Source organism: Juglans microcarpa x Juglans regia, chromosome 8D (assembly GCF_004785595.1).
Source record: "Juglans microcarpa x Juglans regia isolate MS1-56 chromosome 8D, Jm3101_v1.0, whole genome shotgun sequence".
Classification (NCBI taxonomy): Eukaryota; Viridiplantae; Streptophyta; class Magnoliopsida; order Fagales; family Juglandaceae; genus Juglans; species Juglans microcarpa x Juglans regia.
The window spans coordinates 16805781-16828888 of NC_054608.1; the positions used below are offsets into that span (position 1 = coordinate 16805781).

Below are 23108 nucleotides of genomic sequence, written 5' to 3' on the forward strand. Positions count from 1 at the left end.
TTAAAATTTTATTAATTCATGTTTCATATTTTAATAAAATAAGATAATATATGAATATGATTAATAAATTAAGAGAAAAGATATTTGCAACTGTGAATTGTACAACCGCTGCTTAATCATTTTGAAAAAAAGTGAATAAAATATGATATTCACATATAAAAAATGAGCAATGCTATATACAGTCTCTAAATGGAGATTATATTGTAAGTTTAGTTAATTTTATCTTTAAAATTTTTTAAAATTATAATAATATTCTTATTAAATGGTATTTTTTTTTATTTAATGAAAGATTTACACAGTTTCTAAATAAGGATGGATTGCAAATAAAATTTTTTATAAAAAATTAATTTTTTAATTATAAATTCTACTTTCTTTTTAAAATGATTATACCAAATTTATATCCTATACATAGAATTACTAATAAATTAAAGACGGAGTACCGAAAATAAAATAAATTCAAATCCCCGGCGTAAAACCAGGGATTTGAACGGATTTGCTTCCCAGATTAGTTTTTATGAAAAAAGGAAGAAGGGCATTCTCGTCCAGTACAGAAGTGTGTTAACGAGTTATCGGGCCCACAAGGAGATTCCAATCTTGTCTTGGCTGGGTAATGATGCCGCTGTACCGCCAGTGGCGTGAGATTCATTGGGACTTGTGAATTTCAAATTTGGGTCCATCTTGTCCGTATCCCTTAACTTTTTGTGGGAGTGGATTTTTTTATTTATCTTTTCAAATGATGCATAATAACAGCGCGTCTGGTTATCAAATTCACTTTAATTTATTTTAACTTATTATTATAATTTTTTTAAATTTTAATATAAAATATAATAAAAAATTTAATTTTTTTAAATTTTAAAATAATAATAATATTAAAAAATAATATTCTAATAATATTTTATCATCACAACTCAACTCAATTCACTTTAACATTCACACACATCCTAAAATGTTTCAAAAGAGAAAATCATTTTAATTTGTCTTTTTTTAAAAAATGTCATCAGCAAGATACTAAGAAATGATTCCATTCAACCTATTCAAATTCAATAGAAATCGAATCGATTTTAGCATTTTTTTTAATCGTTCAGGAACTGTTTCAATCAATTGATTTAAACCTATTCTAGTCGATTTGAACTGATTCGAGCCGATTAAAAAATGTATTTATTTTTTAAGTTGTATTCAATAACTTATTTTTATTACTTGAAAGAATAATCATAGAATTAATTATATATTAACTTTTTCATCATTGCTAAATTAGAGGTGGTAAATCGTGTTAGTTGGTTGTGTAAGTATCGTGTCAAGTAATATATATTATACTATCTGAATCAACCGAATCACGACTTATTAAGTCTAACGGGTCAGACTTAAATCCTAACACTATCTATTAAAATAACGAGTTGACACGACATAACTCGTTATTAATTAATTAGAACTGGTTCAAAACAACACAATCCGTATAAACTCATTATATATAAATGGGTTGAATTGACCCGAATAACTCATTTGATCTGATTAACATAATTTTACATAAAATTTAAAATCATAATATCTTCTAAAAATATAAAACTAACTACTAATGAATAATATCAATATTTTTCAAATTTTAAAATATAATAAAACCAATATTACAACTCATATAAAAAGATGCATATTAAAATTAAAATTCAATATTACAGTCCAAACAATAAAAATGCCAAAATGAAAATCCAATAATACCAAATATGAGTATAACTTCATAAGTCCAAAATTACAATCTAAATAATAAAAACATAAACATATTGTAATAATATTAATGTTACAATCACAATAATAATAAACGTAAATCTAAACATTTTTAGAACTTGAAAAATGAAGTGAAGCGTTCTCCTTGCCCTTGTTGATATCTAGCTCCATACCATCTTTAGTTAGCTCGTCATTTCTTGTATTTCTATTAAAAAATGGCATAAGTAAAGTTTTATGTTAAATAAAATTATTGAATTGAAAGCATTACAACCAATTATTTAATAAAAGAAAAATAACATTACATTACTCGTTACCATATAACCAATCTCTTGTGCAAATTAATATTTCAACCATATTTACTTTAATGTACTCTTAAACTGATCAATAATATGCCCACCAACACTAAAAGTATACTTAGATGCAACTCTAGTAATATGATCACTCAAAATGTCAGGAGCTATATAAACAAGATCAGGATAACAAAATTCTTTTCATTTTCAAAAGGGAAAAAAAAAAAAAAATCAAGGTCTGCATTTCTATTTGCCCTAAGTTAATCCAAATAAAGCTCTAATTGACTCTTTTTTTTTTGTATGTGGGTAGCAAGATCATCAATTTGAAATGAATCAAATTCCTATAAAAAAAAAATATTTCGAGCCAATATTATATAAAATAACAATATAATATAAATCGTTAAACAAAAAATATTATTTGAATTTACCTTCATTACTTGTCTAGTTTCTCTACTAAATGATTTGAATTGATTTTTTACTTTAATGACATTTCTTTTAGAAGTTGTGGTAGACTTGTGGGAGCATCATAACTATATTTCATTAAAAGAGATACCAATTTTGTATGAACATTCAAATACTCTAGGGAACCATTTCCATAAAACTTCTTTAAGAAAATTCAATAAATGGAAGCTTGTATCGAGAATCCAATATAATTGCCATAGCCAACATCACATTGAACTTTGATCAATATCTCTCAAACTTGGCAAGCATTTGATAAACTATTTTTCTCATGTAGTCATATTCACTCGTACACTACTCCTTTAGTGTCAAATAAATCATAAAATCGTTAGAAGAAGTATTCTCTAAAGTCAAAGTAAAAATCTTAACATTTTCCACTGAAACATCATTAGAAGAAGCATTCTCTAAAGTCAAAGTTAAAATCTTGTTCTCAATTCCCCACTCATATAATAAATTATAAATTTTTTTTAGATAAATATACGCTATTATGTGGTGGTGGCATAAAAGAAAAGTTAAACACCATTTTCTATAAAACCCAACTCTTATCAAGAAAATGTGCTGTAATGCACACATAATCATTAGTAGTTATAGAAGTTCACAAGTCGGATGTCAAACTAATTCTACCGGGAGCATTATTCAGCATGCATTTAACCATTTCTCTTTTTCGATGATACATCTTAACCAAATCAATTTTAGCAGTATTTCTAGATATAATTGAAACACTTGGATGCAAATATTATAATAAATATCTCACACAAGAATATTAGACAAATAGAAAATGCAGCCCATGCTTCACAATTACACCCACCAAGATGTCTCTAAATTTTCAGTGTCAAATTAAGAAGTGTTTACCGGCACAGATTCACTATTTTGTGCTAACATCAATTGACTAATATCTCATGAACTTCTTCTAGGGTATGTGCCAATGTAACACTTCAAATTTTTGACTCCATATCTGCTCACTGCCAAGTATATAGCTCCACATATCTTACACTGGTTTCATGACTTACCATCACGTTTGTTAGAATTAGGAACCATCTAAAAAAAACTCCACATGTTTGACTGTTTCCTTTGTTTCGCTTTAGTTTCTTAATTTTGAAAACTTGATGAGACATTTTCCAGTGCATCCAAGTCAATCAAATCATTATTCTCGCCTTCAATATACAGGTCATTACCTATTGCATCACTCATTTGATATTTTTAAAAAATCAAACATGAAAACCAACAACTATAACTCAACAATATAACGTCCACACAACAACTATAGTAGATAAATACCCAAAACACAACAACTATAGCATATGCACAACAACTATTGTGCATATCTATTGTGCAATTATAGTAGATAAACAATCAAAACACAACAATTGGAGTATGTCATGTCTATTTAACTCATTTTGAGGCCTGAAATTTAATCTCTAAGTATATAAGCCTGGATTTCTTTGTCTTATATACATAATAAATGCATAGATCCCTAGCTAATTTAAACCATAACAACTTTAAGAAAGCAAAGCATGAAAAAAACAATTGATCAATGTCGTCTTGGCTGATCACATCTTTGTCTAGTTAATGATGATACACACACATGTATATATACATATATATATATATATATATATATATATATATATATAAAACTAGCTGAGCGCGCGAGCGCGCACACACATATACACACTACTCCATAAATAAGCTCTTGTTGGCCGTCTAACTCCCTCAAATTGCAACATAATAGAAAATAGTGCTAGCATGTGTAATGATCAACAAGAAAATTAGTAGATGAATTTTTTTAGGCTTTAGGAACGACGGGAAAACCTCGAAAAGATCTCACGAGTCGAGCAATCGTGTAGGTTTTAATATGTTAGCATAGTTAGTTTTTACCCTCTTAGGTGTCAGAAAATTGATTTTATTTATTTGAGATACTTAGGAGCGTGAGAATGAAAAAATGTTTGTGTCATTAATCTTAAGATGAATATTTATGATTTCACGGTGCAATAAAACGATTTTCATTTTCCAAACAACACTTATTCAAAAATGTGTTTCGATTTATTCGATGCACTTAGGAGTCAAAATCTGCAAAACAAAGTGCACTCCTAGTTTCGTAGGATTATTTATGATTTTATGGTGTAAAATTATTTTCACCATTTTGGAAGTGATTAATAACTCTTGTGTTAGCGCCATGTGGCATGCCGTCCAGTCGTTTTCAGATCACAGTTTGGAATGTTCAAATCAGTTTAGAGAAATTTTATTTGGACACTCGGTACGATATTGGCGACACTTGGTGAATAGTTTAGGATACTTGACACCAAGAGGAATCATGAGATAGAAATGTGAATGAAAGAAAGGAACATTAAGCATTATGATCAAGCCACCTAAGCCGAACACTATTCTATCCAACTAGTCATTTTGGTGCCAAACCAAAGAGCGTTTCAACCCTAGTTAAACCCCACATATTTGAGATCCAATTGAAACCCCAAATACTTTGTAGAAACCGAAACCTAAATGGTTTCTCAAACTCTAAATGAAGCTAGTTTTAACTTAGTGTTTAATTACTTGATTAAATCACTTCTACATGCTGTTAACTATTCAAATTCATGTCATTACACCCTTATCCATTCATTTGTACCAAATTATTTTCATTGGGCCAAGAAAAATTATATTTGGGCTTGATAGAAATCAAAACCCTATTGAAACCCCAAATGAGGCTCAATTGACTTAGGCCCACCAAAAAGCTCCACCTAGGCTTCTTGAGAAAGTTTCCACACTATCGTGAGTATACTTTTATTGCCCATGTCAATTCCTAAGGGTGGGCAATCAACCACCTCACCACCATCCCATCACACGGTAGCTTCAAGGCAGAAAACCATGTGTTGTAGTCCATGATTTTGGGCATGGTTTTGACTGACAACACATAACCAAATAGTCACTCTCACATCCCCTCTCAACCCCTCCAACAATATATAAGTGGTCCATGATTTGTCCCTTAGGCTTTTGTCACTTTTGAAACACTTTCTAGGAGAGAACTCAAGGAAAGACTTCAAACAACTTTGTTGGCCTTTCTTACTCGAATTGTTTAAGGCTAGTTTCCATTGGTATATTTTGTATGATTTTGCATGAGATTTTGATTAGTGAAAAGTCTATTTAAGCAAGCAAATATCATACAGGGTGATAATCTAGGTAGTGTGTATTTTTTATTTTTTTTATGTAGTTCTTGACAAGATCTTCGTTCGATCTTTTATGGTTTAGAGTTAGCATATTAACATGCAAGGTGGATTTAGATTTGTTGCAAGGCCTCGTTTGTTTTGGCAGATGAGATGAGATGAGTTAGAATAAAAATTGAAAGTTGAAAAAAATATTGTTAGAATATATTTTTTTAATATTATTTTTGTTTTGAAATTTGAAAAAATTGAATTGTTTATTTTATTTTGTATAAGAACTTGAGAAAGTTGTAATGATTAGATGAGATGAGATAAGATAAGAATGGTTGTAAAAACAAACGAGGCCTTAGAGTTTTTACTAAGAGTTTTGCATGATATAAGAAAATTGAAAATTGGAGGTGTAAAAGCAGTTTCTGTTTTATGTAAGTTTGGATCTTTTGTTATGGAAGCATGCTCTTATAGTCTTGATATTCACATATGTTATTCTTAGGACTTTGATCTATGTGCTAGGAACTTATTTTGAAGATTTATGGTTTTGATATTAAGGGAATGAATTTTTATGCATGCTAAGGTCCGATTGGAACACAAACTTGAGACTCACGGATTGTGTTGTGTTTCTATGCAATATTTTTCATGTGATCTTGAGTTTAATGCTTTAAACAATTTTAGGACTTGAATATGAATCATATGATGTTTTTTCTTGACGGTTTACTTCATGTAAAATTCGGATCTAGTGGCTTGGTAAAAAATAAAAACATGTAGTACTCAATTTTGGAGTAATTGTGCAACCCGGTTGTGTTGGATGATATTTTGTGACTTTTGTGGTCTTTCATTTATTTGTTCAAGTATGATGATCCTTAAGATTGATTTATGAACATGCTAATAGTATGTTTTTTAAATTTTAAAGTTGGATTTTATTTGAAGAAGGATAGACCAAGAACATAAAGGGTTTTTTTTTTTTGTATGGTCAAAAGACTAGATCTTTTGGTATGAAAGAAATTATGATTTTTATGATATGTGTTTTTTCAATGTCCTAGCATAATGTTAGAGTTTGAAAGAATTGCAACAAAAATCAAAGACTTTTAGCATTTGTGTTTTGGCTTATGCTTGGTTCTTATAACTATTTTGTGTTTAAATTTTTCTAATTAGATATTCAGATTTAGGATAAAATTTACATGAGAAATGTAAATTTTGGTGAGATTTGGAGTTAGGATGCAAAATCCTTAAATTAGGGGCAAAATGATCATTTCTCACATATAGAGGGGTAAAATGGTAAATTTTTCATGAGTCCGTTATTTTATATTTCTAAGTATATTAGCGAGGAGTTTCTAACCTTTAGAAATACCTCCTTACATTTCTCGTTATTTCGCACTTTATTTCGTCACGCTTCAATCACTGTAAGTTAACGTTTAATTTACTTTTAGGGTATTTTTGTGTGTATGGTGGTAAGAGAAACCATCATTTATGTTAATTATACATATGTATATGTTACGTTATGCCATGCAATGATTTACTTCCAGTACATATTTATCTATTCCACATTATACCACGTTATGCCATGCTTAATTTCTGCACGTTCCGATTATGACATGTTTACCTGTTCCGCATCATGTTATGTTATATCACTAGTCTCATGTACACATCACATTAAGTCAAGCTATGTCATCTATTTTTTTATTTCATCCACGTCATGTCACGAGTATGGAGTTTGCCACGAAAAAAATAATATTTTCCAGTTAGTCGAGTTGTTTTACGTTTATCAAGACCCTAAGTGCTAGGATGAGGGTAATATCCTAATGAAATTCCATTGTTTATGCTAGAGTGATTAAACTGATGTGAGATTCTCTAGATCGACAAAGTATAGTCAACAGGCTTCGAATAGGGACTAAGTAACTAGTCATTGGAGCGAAGTCAGGCACCAACGCTAATGGTGCCAAACTACAGCTCAATTTCATATTATACGCATTTGTGCTCATGGGATGTGTACATTATGTACTCGCAATGGGTGTACATATCTGTGGTGTGATGTGTATGTTAACGTACTCATAACTGCTGTAAATACCAGTGATGTGATTCAGTACTTGCAAGGGCACATGACTCAAGGGGAACTGTGTAGCATTTATAGTTCATGTTTAATCAAGCATTTATTATGGGAACAAGATTCCAAGTTTATGCTCAGTTTCAGTTCACATCATGTTTATTCCAAGTTCATGTTCAGTTTCAAGTTTAGTTCACTTCCAGTTCGCGTCATCTTTATTTCTCATCTAGTTCAATTCATGTCATGTTTAGTTCATGTTAGTTTAGGTCATGTCAGCTCATGTCTTGTTAATTGACAAGTCATGTCACGTTCACGCATGTTCACGTTTGCATTCATGTTTTTATTGTCATGCATGCATCTGTATACTGTTAGCTAAAGTTATTCGTTAACTTGTTGAAATTTGTAATCAAATCTCACTTGGTAGTTCCAACTATCATTCCCTCTGGAATGCTAGATCATGTGCCAAGAGGATCAAGAGATGTGAGAGAGGGTCGACTGGAGGAGGTTGATTAAGCGACAATGCAAAGATGCAGATCACTTCCTTGGCTGAGTTGCACGAGCTACTCAATGGACTAGCCTAATAGTTATATTAGTTTTTTCCTGTACTTAAGAAGCGTTGTCTCCAATACTTATGATGTTACAGATCTTTTGGACATACAGTATAACTTTGAACGTATGTTATCTTAAAATTATGAAATATGTTTAGATGTTTGGGATATATCTGATCTGGTACATATTATTGCTCAAACAAAAAAAAAAAAATTATACGTTGTGAATATTGCATATTGTCAGAGGCATGCTAGGTGCATTGCATATTTATCTGTCATGAAAGAAGGTAAGTAACCTTGTGTTACATATCCCGATATTTTAGAATCTGCCAAATTCCAAGCGAAATCTGGGGATGTCACATCGTATCCTCAGATCATGGCCTTAGTTCATTAAGCTCATAATTATACAAGGAAAATTGTAAGTCGAACAAATAATACTAATGATTTTTGCAGATAAGAAAAGCTCTTCCATTCCATCAAACCTATGGATGACAGTAAAAAATGAAACTACATGATCGATGTATTAGTGGAAAATGAAACTACAATTTGTGCAATACTAATCTAATCCAAACAAGAAGATATAGTTATAAAAGTTAAAAGTTGAACTATAGGCACAAATAAATAAAATACACGAGATTGTGGCTGCACATCTTGTAGAAATTACTAATTCTAGCAAAATTAGCTCAACTACAATTATAATGAAACCAATAAACCAAAAATTTGCAAGCAACGATCCTAATCTAGGATTAGAACCCATAAAAAGATAGAGAGTTACCTTTGGCACTTGAGAGAGAAGGAGACCAAGAGTGGTGGGAGTGGAGGGTGGTGTGAGGCTTTGAGAGTGGTGGGAGTAGCCGAAGTGGGGGTGCATGAGGTGAGGCACTGAGGGTGCCATTTGAGAGAGAAGGAGATCGAGAGAGATAGGAGTGGGGGTAGTGTGAGGCTTTGAGAGGTGGGAGTAGGGGTGATGTGAGGCTTTGAGAGATGGGAGTGGGGGCGACATAAGGCTCTGAGAAGTGAGAGAGGGGGCATCGCGAGGCTCTGAGAGGTGAGAGTGGCCCAAGTGGCTGGGGCGACGTGAGGCTCTGAGAGGTGGCAACATGAGGGAGTAGGGCAGGCCAATAACTTGGAGTTGAGGGAGTGTGAGGTGAGGCACTAAGTTGTCGTGAGAGAGAGTGAGGTCTAAGAGATAGTTAGGGTTAGGGTATTTTGGCTTTATAGAAGATATAAATGTAATTTTGAATAAACGAACCTAGTCACGGGAATAGAATCCATTTTTTAAATGGGCTCAAAGAAACTTGTTTAAGATATTTTTTATTTTATAAAATAGTTTTAATTTTTGACAAAAAGCGAGCCCAATAAATAGATGAAATACTTTTTTAGGAAATGAGAAAATTCTTTTGATCCTTAAAAAACTTGGATGCAAAATCAAGTTCTTTGCTCAATTTCTCATTATACGAGCATGCCCTCAAGGTCTTGACGTTGTCCCTTCAATATTTGATTGAAAATTACTTTAATCTTATATCTGTGGAGGGATAAAATGTACATAACCCATAATTGAGTCCAGCCCACCAAGCCACCACTAGACACAAGAGGGAGACAATAAGAGACCAAGGAGAGCAAGTCAGACATGCCAAGGGACAAGTCATATCATGCTAGGAAGTTTCAGAGCATGTCAAAGAGAAAGTAGGCCGATGAGGGAAGCTGACACACGCAACAAAGGGATATATATATATATATATATATATATATATATATAAAGCATACAGCCAGATGAAAGAGGATTTTACAAATCGGGCGAGCCGCAGGGTTTTGCGGAGGGATAAAATGCACATAGCCAATAATTGGGCCCAGCCCACCAAGCCACCACTACAGACAAGAGGGAGACAATAAGAGACCAATGAGAGTAAGTCAAACACACTAAGGAACAAGTCATATCATGGTAGAAAGCTTCAGAGCATGCCAGAGAGAAAGTAGGCTAATGAGAGAAGTTGACACACGCAACAAATGGATATATATATATATATATATATATATATATATATATATAAAGCATACAACCAGATGAAAGAGGATTTTACTTCTCACACTGACTGAACTCTCCCTCAATCAGATGTTCTTCTTCAAGCAGCCTCTCAAGGAAGACAACGCCTCCAACAGGAAGAGCTCCAACCTTCTCTATACAGTGAGATATGAGGAACCATGAATGACTGTAAACATATATATAATTATAGAGACTCCCCTCCCCAAACCTCTGTGGATGTAGACCTGTTGCTGAACCACGTAAATCTTGGTGTCTATCTCTTTTTACTTTTCCTGCGTTTATTTTTCATTCACTGCCATAGATGTATGAACCGCCATCTTACAACCACACTAGAACACTGTCGAGGGCTCCAAATAACACCTATCATAGCACTATCAGTGTAGAGTTGCCTAGACTGTGAAACAAGACGTCCACAGTGGCACTGTCTGTGGCATCTTTGTTGTCTCATAATTAGCGTGTTCTTCGTATGTCAGCAAGAACACGCTCTCAGAGCTTGCGATGTGAAGAAGAACAACATGAAGCGATGGAAGGAGGAGCTGACGAACAAACTGCAACAATACAGAAGAAGAACACAACAAAAGCGGGAAGAAGGATGATTTTCCAAGGTACTGAATAAAATCCGATCCGTGAAGGATGCATCCTCCATATAAGTACTCCATGCTTCATTGCCTTTATTTTTTATTGACGACACTAGTTTAAAGATCGGGCGAGTAAACTTTATGTTGCCTAGATAACACAACAATTGCAGCCCAAGTGATCGGGCCACTTACTTTCCATGCTCGAGGATATGGTTTGTGCACAGGCACATGCACATGTGGACAATAATTGAATGCCTAGATGAGCAGTGTCCACTAGAGAACTGTGGTGTGCATATCACACACTGCGGGTGCACATCCTGTGCACCCGAGAGGCATTCTACTTTGTCGTGAGTGGTCAAGAGCTATAGGCGAGAACTCTGGGCCACAACATCGGCCGCTGGCATTTTCTGCCGTGGCCGTGGTGGTCACCTAAACAAAAGGCCTTGCACATCATGCATGGTGGGCACGACAGGGGCTGCTGGAGGTTTCTATCTCTGATCGGCTTACCCCCGTCTCCAGGGGACGAGCGAGGTGCTCCATATGGAATCTTTGCCATCTAATAGGCCCGCGGTAGCCAGTTGCGAGCCCGACACGCCTCTGGCTGCCAATAAGTGGCTTGCTGATAGTTTCTGACGACAACCATCCTCCTGCTCCAGGGGGAGGCAGCTCTGATGGAAAGATCACAAAATTGTGGTTAGCTTGCGCGGGACAAAGGTCTTGTAGCCCAAAACTGTCATGGCATGATGGGAACCACGACTGCAACCAGGTGGTCCATTGACCACCTCCGTGACAGCCTGAGTGGCCACCTCCTATGGTGGCTGCGAGCAAGCACCCTTACGGGTGCACAATTTTGTGCACCCAAGATGATCTCGAACCCACAGAGGACAGTGGACGGCCAACCGCCACAATGACCACCAGCATAATCTGCCACAGCATGGTTGTCACCTCCTCAACAGTCACTCACTAGCATGAAGACCCATTTGCTCGGAATACATGCACAGACTCTTTAGCTCAGTAACCACATGCATACAAGGAATCCTTCAGCTCGAAAACCACTGCACGAGATGCACCTGCTCAAAAATCACTGTACAGGAAGCACCTACAAGTGAAGCACCTACTCGGAAACCACTACACGAGAAGCACTTGCTCGGAAGCCATTGTATGGGAAGCACCTGCAAGTGAAGCACCAGCTCGGAAGCATCTGCAAGTGAAGCACCTACTCGAAAACCATTGTACGGCTACGTCCACCATGTCCTGGAACACACCTCACCTACACATGAAGTCATGACGTCCACCATGTACGGGAAACACATACTCGATAACTACATGCACGGAGTCCCTTTGCTCAGTAAGTATTTGAACGGAGTTCCTCAACCCAGACATCACTCACATGAGAACTTCCCTTGGATCACCAACCCAGTAAGGCTCTCATGGACCAGACCACTCACCATGGTCGACACATGGGATTCGACCAGCGATCATGCATGGGCTCGGACCAGACCAGTCGCACAAGAGTCAAACACACCTGACACAGTCGCATCAAGCTCTCCACTTGCATGAGACTCGGACACAATTGGTAGTGCTCGGACAGTGCTTTGTTCTGTTGCATTGCATTGCTCTGTTGTGCTGCCTTGCTCTGCTGCTCTACTCTGCTCTACTCTGTTGTTCTGCTTTACTCTGCTCCACCAGCGGGCTTTCCCTCGAGGGCACTTCCAGCGATTATCTTTCTAAAAAATTATGTGAATTTTGTTTTACTATTGCAATTATTTTCTATGGTGTGGAAATCAACAGAATCTCCATCAAACGAAATCTCCATCAACTGGAATCTCCATCAACAGAATCTCCATCAGTAGAATCTCTATCATCAACGGAATCTGCATCAGTGAATCTCCATTAGTGGAATCTCCATCAGCGGAATCTCCACCAGCGAAATCTCCATCAGTGGAATCTCCATCAATAAAATCTCCATCAGCAAAATCTCCATCAGTAGAATCTCCATCAACGAAATCTCCATCACCAGAATCTCCATCATTGGAATCTCCATCAACGAAATCTCCATCAAATGGAATCTCCATCAGCAGAATCTCCACCAACAGAATCTCCATCAACAAAATATATATCAATGAAACCTCCACCAATGAACTCTCTATCAACAAAATCTCCATCAATGAAACATCCACCAGCGGAATCTCCATCAACAAAACCGAGTCCTTAGACTCTCATGTGGAGTGCTCGCGCGGTGTTCGCGAGAGTCTAGGGACTCGATTTTATTGATGGAGATTCCACTAATGGAGATTTCGTTGGTGGAGATTTTGCCGATAAATATTTTGTTGATGGAGATTCCATTGGTGGAGATTTTACTGATGGAGATTCTGTTTGATGGAAATTTCGTTGATGGAGATTCCGGTGATGGAGATTCCATTGATGGAGATTATGTTGATGGAGATTCCGCTGATGGAGATTCCGCTGGTGGAGATTCTGCTAATGGAGATTCCACTGATGGAGATTCCGCTGATGGAGATTCTACTGATGGAGATTTCGTTAATGGAGATTCTGTTTGATGGAGATTCTGCTGATGGATATTTTGTTTGATGGAGATTCTGCTGATGGAGATTCCGTTGATGGAGATTTCGTTGATTTCCACACCACAGAAAATAATTGCGTTAGTAAAACAAAATTCATATAAGTTTTGAGAAAGATAAATCGTTGGGAGTGCCCTCTAGGGAGAGCTCTTTAGGAGAGCCCGCTGGTGGAGCGGAGCAAAGCAGAACAGCGGAGTAGAGCAGTAGAGTAGAGCATAGCAGCGCAATAGCAGAGCCAGACAGCGCAACATAGCAGAGCAGACATCTCAACAGCAGAGCAGCGCAGCGCAACAGAATAGAGTACTATAATATATCTGTTTACAATCACTGATGGTTCCTCATATCTCAATATATAGAGAAGGTTGGAGCTCTTCCTGTTGAAGGCGTTGTATTCTTGGAGAGGCTACTTGAAGAAGAAGATTTGATTGAGGGAGAGTTCAGTCGGTGTGAGAAGTAAAATCAAATCCTATTTCATCTGGTTGTATGCTTTATATATATATATATATATATATATCCCTTTGTTGCATGTGTCAGCTTCTCTCCTCGGCCTACTTTCTTTCTATCATGCTCTGAAGTTTTCTACCATGATATGACTTGTCCCTTGGCATGTCTGACTTGCTCTCCTTGGTCTCTTATTGTCTCCCTCTTGTTTCTAGTTGTGGCTTGGTGGGCTGGGCCCAATTATGGACTATGTGCATTGTATCCCTCCACAATATTATTATAACGATCATAATGAATGAATTAGATCAATGGTTAAATAATATATGAGCAATGCTATAATCATTTTGAGGATTTCAATTATGAAGAAAAATTGTTAACTTGTGGTTTAAAAAACTCAACAACTATCATTGAGTAATCTCCATATTTAAACATAGTCTGAAAGTTCAAGTTTCATTAACTTGCTGACAAAAAACGATGACATGACACTCATTTTAAAATAATGTCTGCATTCAAGTTTGGTTAACCAATTGACAAATGAAAAATCCTTAGCAGTTATTTATTCGTCCAAGAAGTCTCATTTTATCATTTTTTGGTCATATTAACTTATGTAGCATATTTATGGGGTCTAATATATCTATCGCTTAATAGATTGACACTACAAATATTTTATATCTATAGATGTGAGTAGGAATTATAAAAATTAAGAACATAAATCAAGTTTTTGATACTGAAGGGGATAAAATATCTCAGGTCTAGAATGGCGTTCCAAGCCCAGCCCAAAGGTAGGAGTCTCATCAGGAGGGAAGAAAGAGAGGACGACAATAGGAGACAAAAGGCTGATGAATGGTAGTGTGTCATGAGGAAAAAGAGGAGATGTGACATAAAAAAGGGAGACAAGTCACGTAAGGGAAGGATGGGGTAGAAGAAATAGAGACTTCTAGATGATTTCGAGGTTTGACTTCTTCAACATCGCGATGAGAGCTCTAGAGAGAAGATTTCCTTCAGAAAATAGATCCCAAACTTCCATTGTACACGGGTTTCTATCTGCATTGCACCAGCCCCCGTCCACAGGGACCGTGCACAGCGCCTAACGGGTGCATGTTGTCGTGCACTTGGGTGGCTCATGACAGACCATCGTGAGCTCAGTGAGCAAGACCAGTGGCCACCACGTGGTCTAGCAGAGATTTTTGTCCACCCCCAAGGAGATTCAGCTGGGGGGGGGGGGGGGGAGGTGCACGCTGTGCATGACAGAACAATTGGCGCACGACTTAAGCCACGAGATGCCCATGCATGGCTTACCGTGACTGTATGAAATGAAAGGACTCCATGCTATTTTTATTTCATGCAGTCCATTCATGTGTGTCAGATGACAACCTATATGCATATATAACTTTAACATCATTCCCTTTTCAAGTGCATATGCAACTTAAAATTAGAAACACATGAAACTACCCTTGACTTATACTTCTTTTCACTTAGACCCATTTAAGTAAAACTTCGAACACTTGACATTCAACTTCATGTCCTTATACCTTAAAGTGAATCACCATAGTTCACTTTAAAGGTTAAGGCACAATCCCATCAACTCCATCACTCCCTTCCTCCGTTCATGCATAATCTAACCAACACTTCATCATAATCCAAACCAAGCATAATATACAACTTTAAGCCAACCTTGAGTCTTAAAAATTATATACTCATACTTAAGACATACTATCTATTATATATGGTAAATCTGTCCAACACATGCGTCCAACCAATTTATACATGTACCCTACCCACTTTATTACCTTAGATCAACATACAGTTGACTAAGACGTCCACTTGTGTAAATAAGCTTCTTGCACACCGACACTAAGATCTAACTAAAATTACACGTACCCTGTCATTTCATCACCTAAATTCAACATGCAGTCTACCTAAAACATCCACTTGTTTTTACATGCTTCCTAAAAGCCAACACAATTCCAACCAACATAGCACTTCACATAGCACGTCCAAACTACATAGCTTATCCCAACACTTCACACGACATACAACCACATCACAACTACACTGCATCCCATCACTTCACATAGTTCACAACACATCATATTTTACAATACACAATATTCCGTCACTTCACATCATACCACCAAATTACAAACTACATCACAAACTGCAACTTCACAAACACAACTATTCTAAATGTAAGGGATTGAAAATATACCATGATTAGGGGCTGAAAATTCTATGTGTCAGTTGATGTCCAGTGGTTTAGTCATGCATGGAGAGAAGGTAAAAATGGTTGAGCTTCACGGTTGTTGTGATAGTGGGGCTTGGTTGTTCCCGACATGAGGTAAGGGTGGAGGTAGTGTTTGTCGTGGCTGGGACACTCACAGTGGTGGCAGGGGCTATTTCGTGTCTCATGAAGAAGGGAAGGGCGAGCGTGATATAGTGGAAGAGGTTGTGGCTTGGAAGAGGGCAGTTGAGCTTGTCGTGCACGATGGAAAGGGAAAGAAAAGTCGAGGGAGAGACACAGAGAGAGGTCTATTAAGGGAGTCGTTGGGGGGCTTGGTTACGAGAGTGGCTCTGTGTGGCAGTGTGGTGTGATTGAGGGAGGCAGTGGACTAGCCTTGGGTGGTGGCGTGCTTGAGGCGCGACCTCTTTGCTGTCATCCACGGTGCCTTTAGAAAGGAGAGTAAGAGAGCAGAGAGGGGAAGGCTGTTGGGGGAAAGAGATAGAGGGGGAGACGAAGGAGTTGATGGTAACGCACGACGCCATGCCGTGGAGTAGGGGTGCTACCCACCCCTACAGGGCGGGTGCACCCCTTCCTTGCAGTCGGCCCCTTATGGGGCGGGGGGTGAGGTTTTCAACCCCGTCCCCCACCCTCGGGATGTGGGGGCGGGGTGGATTCCCAATCCTTCCCGCCTCTTTTCACTTAAAAAAACACTACATTTATTTGATTTAAAAATTATCTATAAGTGTAAAAGAAATTAAAAATACATTTTTATAAAAAGACATTTTTAGATCCAAATTATAAATTTAAATTTTGTAAATATGACTATAATTTAAAAACTATGTAATTTTTAAATTTACTAGTGCATATTTTGTATTAATTGTAGTGTATTAGTTTTTAAACTATGTAGTTTTTAAATTTGCCAATGCATATTTTGTGAACAAGTCTAACAAATTGTAATATATATTTATATATACACAATTTGTAAAATATAAATATATATTTATGTTTATATATATGTATATAATATATATATATATATATATATATAAATGGGGGCGGGGGAAATGCGGGGCGAGGTTGGGCCCTCCCCACTATCTGCCCCCGCTAAGGGCCTTAGATGCGGGGCAGGGGGCCCTGCCCCCGCATGGGTGGAGCAGGGGTTGCCCTCCCCGCCATGCGGGGGTGGAGCGGAAGCGGGGCGGGGCCCTGCTGCCCACCCCTACCGTGGAGGATGGTGGCAACGAAGCCCTAATCTAGGGAGAGAGACAAAGAACATAATGGAAGGGAGAGATAGATCTGGGAGAAGGAGAGAGACAAACGTGGTGGTTGGGCTGCTGCAGCGTGAAGGAGGGGTTGCTCACAACAACTTGCAGTGGTGCAGCGTCCTTTGTGGTGGCGACGCTAGGTTGCAAAGAGAGGGTAGAGAAATTAAGGGGATGAGTAGAGGGGAATAGAGGGATCAGAAGGGGAAGAAGCCGAGAGGGAGGAGGGGCAGTTGCCAGTGATGCGTGAAGGTGCCGTCGACGGCGGCGGTGTGCAGTGAGGTGAGGGAGGTAGAAAGAGTAATGGGGTAGGGGGTAATTTTGTGGGGAAGGGGGGAGAGAGAGAAGAGAGGAAAAGAGGGAGGGAATTAGGGCTTTTTGGGGTTTAATCTGGGCCCTACATCTTGGTGTTCCTAAATTTAATGCTGGAGATCACTCAAAGAAAATAAAAGAGGGCTAATAGAAAATAAAGAGTAGAAAATAGATGGAAGGAAAAGGAAAAAAACTAAGTGTTAAAACCAAACTTTTTATTCTTGATCTAATTAAATAATATTCTTCATCACAAAATAAAATGATGAGTTTTAGTAAATATTTCTCAGAGAAGTAAATCCATCTAAATAAACAAAGTTTTTAACAAAAGAAAAAATAATGAATATTAAATAGTATTCGTAAAGAAATAAAATCATTTAAGTAAAATGATTTTCTAAAACTATAGTATTTTTGAGACTCCAAAAATATAAAGAGGCTTACTTGAAATTTAGGTTTGGTCCAATAATACTAAAAATACCCCATTTAAAATAATTTTGGACTTTTAAAATATTTGGGGGACTTTAAAACAATTGGCTCAATTAAAAATCATCCCTTAAATTTAAAAACAAGAGTTCGAGATTTAAAACGTAAAGGCGAGACTTGTGACCAATCGAGAGAAAAAGGAGCGGTTGGTCACAATAGTGATGGCTCTATACACTATGGATGAGAGAATTGATTTGACTGTTAAACTTTGATGTAGTATATGCAATAAGGAGATTCTACCTCTCACTTTATGTCTGAACTTATGCCTTATTATGTGGACCTCTTAAGTAAGGCATTATCTGTTTATGATTAATTGATCTATTGGGATGTTTAGTTCATTCTGGTATGAAATTTTTATTAGTCACCATTTTTCTACTGCAATTATTGCATGTTGCTAGTTGCATACTAGGATGCATTGCATATTAACTATTATGAACGGGGGTTATGTAATCATGTGTTGCATATCCTTATACTCCAAATCTCCATTACATCCCAAGCAGAGGTTGGGGGAGTCCCAATATGCATACCCCATTTTAGAGACAATCGGAGCCGGTCACATTTTTACCACTTTACCTTTGATTAGTAGTAAGCCAATTGGGTGCGAAGTTGCAAAATTATGAGGTTGGAGTTTTTCGCTTGGGGGCTTCCTATGATACTACCAAGACCTTATGGAACATATACCCCATCCTTGGCCCAATCGGAGCAGCTCATATTTTTATCGCTTTGCCTTGCTTAGTAGTAAATCAATTGAGTGCAAAGTTAAAAAGTTATAAGGTTGAAGTTTTTACCTCGGCGGATTCCTTTGGCACTACCATGACCTTATATAGGTATGCTTCATCCTTGGGCCAATCAGAACAGGTCACATTTTTACAACTTTGCCCTTACTTAGCAGTAAACCAATTGAGTTCAAAGTTGAAAAGTTATGAGGTTGGAGTTTTTCGCTCGGGGGCATCCTATGGTACTACCATGACCTTATGGTGTATGCCTCATCCTCAAGGCAATCGGAGCAGGTCACTATTCTACCACTTTGCCTTTGCTTAATAGTAAACCAATTGTGTGCAAAGTTAAAAAGTTATGAGATTGGAGTTTTTAGCTCAGGAGATTCCTATGGTAGTATTATGACCTTATGGTATGTAAGCCCTATCCCCTTGCCAATCGGAGTTGGTCACATTCTTACCACTTTGCACTTGCTTAGTAGTAACCAATTGAATGCGAAGTTTCAAAGTTATGAGGTTGGAGTTTTATGCTCGGGGGCTTCTTATGGTACTACCAAGACCTTATGGTATGTATGCCTCATCCTCGAGCCAATCGGAACTGGTCACATTTTTACCACTTTGCCCTTGCTTAGTAGTAAACCAATTGAGTGCAAAGTTATGAGGTTAGAGTTTTTTGCTCGGGGGCTTCGTTTGGTACTACCATGACTTTATGGTATGTATGCCCCATCCCGAGCCAATCGAAGCCAGTCACATTTTTACCACTTTGCCCTTGCTTAGTAGTAAACCAATTGAGTGTGAAGTTGCAAGGTTATGAGGTTAGAGTTTTTTGCTCGAGGGCTTCATATACTACCATAACCTTATGGTATGTATGCCCCATCCTCAGACCAATTAGAGTTGGTCACATTTTTACCACTTCACCCTTGCTTCGCACTAAACCAATTGAGTGCGAAGTTGCAAAGTTATAAGATTGGATTTTTTAGCTCAGGGGCATCCTATGGTAGTACCATGACCTTATGGTATGTATGCCCCACTCTCTGGACAATGAGAGCTAGTCAAATTTTTATCACTCAACCCTATCTTAGAAGCGAACCATTTGTGTACAAAGTTCAGAAGTTATGAGGTCGGAGTTTTTCGTTCGGGGGATTACTATGGTACTACCAAGACCTTATGATATGTATGCCCTATCCTCGGCCCAATCAGAGCCAATAACATTTTTACCCCCTTGCCCTTGTTTAGTAGTAAACCAATTGAGTGCATAGTTGCAAAGTTATGAGGTTGGTGCTTTTCGTTCGCGGGTTTCTTATGATACTACTATGACCTATTGGTATGTATGCCTCATCCCCAGGCCAATCAGAGCCGTTCAAATTTTTACCACTTTGCCCTTACTTAATAGTAAATCAATTGAGTGTAAAGTTTCAAAGTTATGAGGTAGGAGTTTTTCGCTCAGGGGGCTTCCTGCGGTATTACCATAACCTTATGGTATGTATGCCCCATCCCCGGGCCAATCGGAGCTGGTCACATTTTTACCACTTTGCCCTTCTTAGTAGTAAACTAATTGAGTACAAAGTTGCAAAGTTATAAGGTTGGTGTTTTCGCTCGGGGGCTTCCTATTGTACTACCAAGACTTTATGTTATGTATGCCCCATCCCCGGGTCAATTGGAAGCTAGTCAAGTTTTTAACACTTTGCCTTTGATTCGTATTAAACCAATTGAGTGCGAAGTTGCAAAGTTATGAGGTTGGAGTTTTTCGATCGGGGGGTTCCTATAGTACTATGAAGACCTTATGGTATATATGCCCCATCCTCGGTCCAATCGGAGCTAGTTACATTTTCACCACTTTGCATTTGCTTAGTAGTAAACTAATTGAGTGCAAAGTTGCAAAGTTATGAGATTGAAGTTTTTCACTCAGGGGCTTTGTTTAGTACTACCATGACTTTATGGTATGTATGCTTCATCCCCGGGCTAATCGAAGTCAGTCACATTTTTACCACTTTGCCTTTACTTAGTAGTAAATCAATTGAGTGTGAACTTGCAAGGTTATGAGGTTAGAGTTTTTCGCTCGGGGCTTCATATGGTACTACTATGACTGTATGGTAGGTATGCTCCATCCTCGGGCCAATTGGAGTTGGTCACATTTTTACCTCTTTGCCCTTGCTTCGCACTAAACCAATTGAGTGCGAAGTTGCAAAGTTCTGAGACCGGAGTTTTTCACTCAAGCACATCCAACGGTACAACCATGACCTTATGGTATGTATGTGCCATTCTCAGGACAATTGGAGCAGGTCAAATTTTTATCACTCTACCTTTTTTTTAGTAGTGAACCATTTGTGTGCAAAGCTTAGAAGTTATGAGATTGGAGTTTTTCGCTTAGGGGATTCCAATGGTACTACCAAGACCTAATGATATGTATGTCTCATCCTCGGCCCAATCGGAGCCAATAAAATTTTTACCCCTTTGCCCTTATTTAATAGTAAACCAATTGAGTGGACAGTTGCAAATTTATGAGGTTGGTGTTTTTTGCTTGAAGGCTTCTTATGATACTACCATGATCTTATGGTATGTATTCCTCATCTCCTGGCCAATCGGAGCATGTCAAATTTTTACCACTTTGCCCTTGCTTAGTAGTAAGTAAATTGAGTGCAAAGTTACAAAGTTATGAGGTAGGAGATTTTCGCTCGAGAGCTTCCTACGGTATTACCATGACCTTATGATATGTATGCCCCATCCTCGGGCCAATCAGAGTCGGTCACATTTTTAACACTTTGCCCTTCTTAATAGTAAACCAATTGTGTGCAAAATTGAAAAGTTATGACATTGGTATTTTCACTCGGGGGCTTCCTATTGTACTACCAAGACCTTACGTTATGTATGCATCATCCCTGGGTGAATTGGAGCTAGCCACATTTTTACCACTTTGCCCTTGCTTCGTATTAAACCAATTGAGTGCAAAGTTGGAAAGTTATGAGGTTGAAGTTTTTCGATTTGGGGCTTCCTATGGCATTACCAAGATCTTATGGTATATATGCCTTATCCTCGGGCCAATCAAAGCGAGTTATATTTTTACCACTTAGCCCTTAGTAGTAAACCAATTGAGTGCAAAGTTGTAAAGTTATGAGGTTGAAGCTTTTCGCTTGGAGGCTTCATATGGTACTACAATGACCTAATTGTATGCCCCATCCCCGGGACAATCGGAGCCGGTGACATTTTTACTACTTTATCCTTGCTTAGTAGTAAACTATTTGTGACATACCAGTTTTGGTTTTAGGGTATAAGTAATTTTTTTCCTAGTAAACTTATATTTTTAGAATTTATATTTTTATGATTATAGTTTTATCAAAATTTATATGTACTTTATCTTTATATTTTCTATTATAGTTGCGATTTATGATTTGTTAGAGTTTTGTTTTAATAAGGATTTCTAAAGTGTATCAGATTATGTTACTACGGTTTTGTTTTGAAATTTAAAGTTCAATTTTTCTTCTAGTCACCGAACCTCATCACTTTGTTAGCCTCTGTTTGAGAACTTCAAACCACTCAACCCGTATGTTCTCTCGGTGATTTTGTTTGTTTTGCTAACGTCCTAGTGGAACACCAACTCTTTTGCCGTGTATTCCTCTACTCATGCACGTCTCCAGTCTCAGTCTCTGCACGTCTCTACTCCTCTAAGATTTTCCTTTTTATTTTTCTCTATCTTCTACGCTTATAAATATCGCTTACCTCGTACGAGAGGAGTATCTCGTGAGCCACTCCAAAGCATCTGCTTCTGAAACACCCAGAGTACCAAAACACTGCCGTTTAAGCCTTAGATTCTTCCCCACCGCCGCCGACCACCATAGGACGTCAGAGCACCACCCGTGGAACCAGAAATTGCCGACCAGCTCAGCCCCAGCGCACCCACTCCCTTCCGGTAAGATCTCGACCGCCGCAGCCTATGTTTTTTATTTCGGTAGTTCTCGGCTCAGTCTCTCTCTCTCTCTAAACTCTCTCTCTCTTTCTCTCACTCGGTGCCGCACCACCATAGGAACCCCCAGTCGCGCCGCCGACCACTCCCAGCCACCAAAACTGCTGTCGAGTTAGCCCCTCTTCCTTGGTGAGCTCCTTCATCGCAGACTCTTTCTCTCTCAAGTCTCTGTTTTCCTTTTCAGTTTAGCCATGTTTTCGGATTCTTGATAGAATCCGTAGGTCTTATTGGGCCGTTGGGCCCTAAGCCCTTGTGCGTACGTGTGATGAGCCTATTCTTTTGATTGGGCTCTTGTAGTATTA

The 23108-nt window shown here is 37.7% G+C and overlaps 1 long non-coding RNA gene across 1 annotated transcript; it reads left to right on the top strand.

Moving 5' to 3' along the window:
• The first annotated feature begins 3538 nt into the window (after window positions 1–3538).
• LOC121243412 lies at window positions 3539–23076 on the top strand. Its single transcript, XR_005936129.1, has 3 exons — window positions 3539–3552; window positions 5643–5647; window positions 22808–23076. It is a non-coding gene; the product is annotated as an uncharacterized LOC121243412 (long non-coding RNA).
• The last annotated feature ends 32 nt before the right edge of the window (window positions 23077–23108 follow it).